We start from the raw sequence: 3,959 nt of genomic DNA, 5'->3' as shown, positions 1-3,959 counted from the left end.
ACAAATGAACTTATTTACAGAACAGAAACAGACTTACGGATATCGGAAAAAAACTTAATGGTTACCAAAGGGGAAACGTGGTGAGGGTGAGGGATAAATCAGGAGCTTGGGAATAACATATACACACTACTATATATAAGATAGATAACCAACAAGGACCTACTGTATAGCACAGGGAACTCTACTCAATATTCTGTGATAATCTATATAAGAATCTGAAGAAATGAATATATGTATATGTATAACTGAATCACTTTGCTGTACACCTGAAACTAACACAGCATTGTAAATCAACTACACTCCAATAAAAATTTTTTTTTGTTTTTGGCTGCACCACGTGGCTTGTGGAATCTTAGTTCCCCAACCAGGGATCAAACCCAAGCCCTCAGCAGTGAGAGTGTGGACCCCTAACCACTGGACTTCCAGGGCAGTCCCAACTATACTCCAATAAAATTTTTTTTAAAAATGAACCATTTCAGCAAGTCCTGAAATAAAGGAAAATTAATTTCATTTCACACACACACAAAAAAAACTGTGGGAGCTTAATTTAGATCTGGGCATTAGGGCGTAAGGGTTATGCATGTACATCATGGGTTCAAATCCCAGCTTAGCCACTTAGTAACGGCACGACCCGGGGCAGGTCAGTTAACCTCTCTGAGCTTCATTTTCCTCCTCTGTGAAAGGGGGATGTCAGGATTCATGGAGGATAGGTGGGTTGCTATAGTTACTTAATTTTTCTTTTGAGCCTTGTAGAGCGTAGAATTGTATCCCCTAAAAACATACATTTAAATCCTAACCCGCGTTAGCTGGGAATGGGACCTTGTTTGGAAATAGGGTCTTTGCAGATGTAACTAGTTAAGATGAGGTCATACTGGAGTGGGGTGGCCCCAAATCCAGCGACTGGTGTCCTTGTAAGAAAAGGAACATTTGGATACAGGCATACACACGCACACAGACACCACGTGAAGACAGAGGTAGAGCTTAGGGTGATGCTTCTACAAACCAAGGACGCCAAGGATGGCCAGCAATGCCAGAAGCTGGAAGAGGAGGGAAGGATCCTCCCCTGGAGCCTTCAGAGGGAGCAGGGCCCTGCCTGCCAAAGCCTTGATTTTGGACTTCCCGTCTCCAGAACGTGAGAGAAGAAATTTCTGTTGTTTTAAGCCACCCAGTTTGTGGTTATTTGTGACAGCGGTGCCAGGAAAGGAATACAAACCTCTTTCCACCAGGTGGCAGAAAGCAAACCTCAATCAATTCTGAGTAATTTGATAAATTCACTTTTCCTGGGGCCAGGCTAAGTTCAAGGGGATTCATGTGGTGGCTGAGTGGGGACAGCTGGGGGCATTGGGCCCTTGAGCAGCTCCCAGCCCGGCCAGTGTCTCTGGAGGGTCCCTTTACTGCTGCTTCTTGGTCATTCATCTGTTGCCTGGACACGAGGGCCGTTTACCTACAGGCTTCTGCAGCTTCCCCCTCACTCCTGTCACTTGGCTATGGTCTGTGGCCCACGAGGCCCGCTGGGAGGTTCTGGGGATGGGGGAGAGAAGTTGGGGGGTTGAAACCTGTCACTACCTCCCAGCTGTCACCTCCCTGAGGTCACTCCACAGGCCCCTCTCCACCCTGGGCTCTCTCTTGAGCCCTCTGTCTGGTCTACACCCAACCCAGGTGACCCTGTGGCCTCTGGGCATCCAGGTCTGAGGTCTCTGGGGGTGAGCCCAGGGAATTCCAAAGCTTTGGAAATTCAAACTGTTTTTCTCTCAAACTTTCATCCAGACCTTGGATTTCCAAAGTAAACCACAGCAACTTGAGAGCCAAGAAGGAAATCTTTGCTTCCTTCTCTCCTAGCTGCTGTGTCATCCATCCCCTTCCTGAGTGCTCAAGGAGGCTGCTTCTCTGCCCGCCAGGCTGGAGCACGCGGGGGACAGTAAAAGGAAGAAGCAGGGGTGAGCCCACACCAGCCAAAGGGCCAACTATCACCCCAGCCCCAGGTGCAGGGGGCTTTCCACGAGTGAGGATGAAATGGCTGCTATGAAACGGCTCCGATTTCTACCAGGACCTAGGAATTTCTCTTTTTTAAGAACCTCAGATCTATGAAACTAATACAACATTGTAAATCAATTATACTCCAATATAAAATAAAAATTAAAAGAAAAAAAAGAGACTCTCAGGTCTGCACTGACCAGCAGAACTTTCTAAGATGGTGGGAATGTTCTAGATCTGCAGTGCGGACAGTCAGGTGTGGCTACTAAGCAATTGACATTCATTTGGTCAGTGGTCCCCAGGAACTGAGTTTTAAATTTTATTTAATTGTAATTCATTATAATTTAAATAACCACAGGTACCCAGTGGATACAGTAGAAGACAGGATAGCCTCGGATAAACTGGTGTGTCCAGCTGACTGTCTACAAACAGGGAGAGGGGCAATTAGCAGTCTGGACCATAAATAAAATACACTTCCATTAAGGGCCAGTGGAGGGATTGTGGGTGAAAACCTTTATTTGTGGCTCTTACATGGCAGCCCTCACTTTGTCCTCCATAGACAAGCCACAAAACCCAATTTGTGTGTTTACATCATAACCTCTGGGGGTTACGCATCCAAAGATCTGAACCCTTAGTCACCCGTTTCCTTCCATCCTCCCCCCATGGCAAAGCACAGACTTGGGTGGGGGGAAAGAGAGAATGCTCTGGTTTCTGTGGATCCTGAGCCAGCATACCCACCCAAGTGCCTGTGACCAGGTGCAAGCAAGTGGGAGAATCCCGTCAGCATTCAGTGAGTTTTGAACACAGCAGGATATAGGGCCATGGAGATTACAAGATTAGCTCCAACAGAAACCAGATTTGGAGAAAAAATAAGAAAGGGGGGATGGAGGCCTCCCTGAGGTGGTAACCTCTGAGCCAGAGCCGAAGGTGAGGGATCCAGCCAGTGGCTGTCAGGGGACAGACTCTCCCTGGCCCAGGAAGGAACAGCCAGTGCAAATGCTCTGGGCTGGGTACAAAGTTGACCTCTCACCCCCAGACTCTGGACTGACCACTTCCCATCTCAAGCAGGTATTTCACACCAAAACAGGACTCCCGAATCCCACATACACCCCACCACTTATCTCTGAGGCTACCCTAAGCCTAGAGTAGGCACTACGCTTCCCTCCTTGGCCTTGAACCTGGAAAAACTGTACCAGCCTCAAGGCCTTTGCAGTTCTGGCTTTTTGTTCTCAGATTTCTCAGAGTCTCGGTCCCTGGGCTTGAAGGGCAGCTGGGAAAATTCGCTGATAAGATGCACAGCCCCGGGCTTGGCTCCTAGGAAGCCTGGATAAAAGGGAACCGTTGAGTTTTCCCCAAGAAAGGGGACTGAAGCTTCGTTTGCATTGCACGTTATTTAATACTGAGGAAAAGGTTCTGAGTCCAGATCTAAGGATTGGAGTGATAGTGCAGAAGACTACCCCCACCCCCACCCCCACCCCCAGCCATGAGCCACTCCTGGGCAAGACGAAAAATTGACAGGGCTTCTCACCAAACAAGGCAAATACACACCGCCCAGTCCCTCCTCAAGTTGCACCCTCTGACTTCAAGCCCCTTGCCCTTCTAAATATCTTCATCCCTGCCTGGATCCCAACCTGCCTGCGACTCTGCATGCTACCCTTCCCTGCAGCGGGACCGCAAGGGTTAAGCGGCGGCGCCCCGCGCGCTGATTGACAGCCCGGCCAAAGGCTGGGGAGAGCTGACCAATCAGCGACGGCGACTGCGGCCCACGTGGGCAAGCGGCCTCGCGATTGGTCGGCACCGCCAGCGGCCGCCCGCGGAGCCCGAGCCCACGTGCAGCTGCTGCTAGTTCACTGACCAGCTTCGCGTTGCAGGTGGCGGTGGGGCGGGGCCGGGGCGGGGCCGGGGCGGGGTGGGGCGGGGTGGGGCGGGGCCCGATGGGTCAATTGGACCCCGGGGATGGGGGGACGTGCTTCCTGTCAGCCTGA

Source organism: Mesoplodon mirus (genome assembly GCF_964341445.2).
Source record: "Mesoplodon mirus genome assembly, chromosome: 5".
NCBI classification, from domain to species: domain Eukaryota; kingdom Metazoa; phylum Chordata; class Mammalia; order Artiodactyla; family Ziphiidae; genus Mesoplodon; species Mesoplodon mirus.
This window is presented reverse-complemented; position numbering follows the sequence as displayed.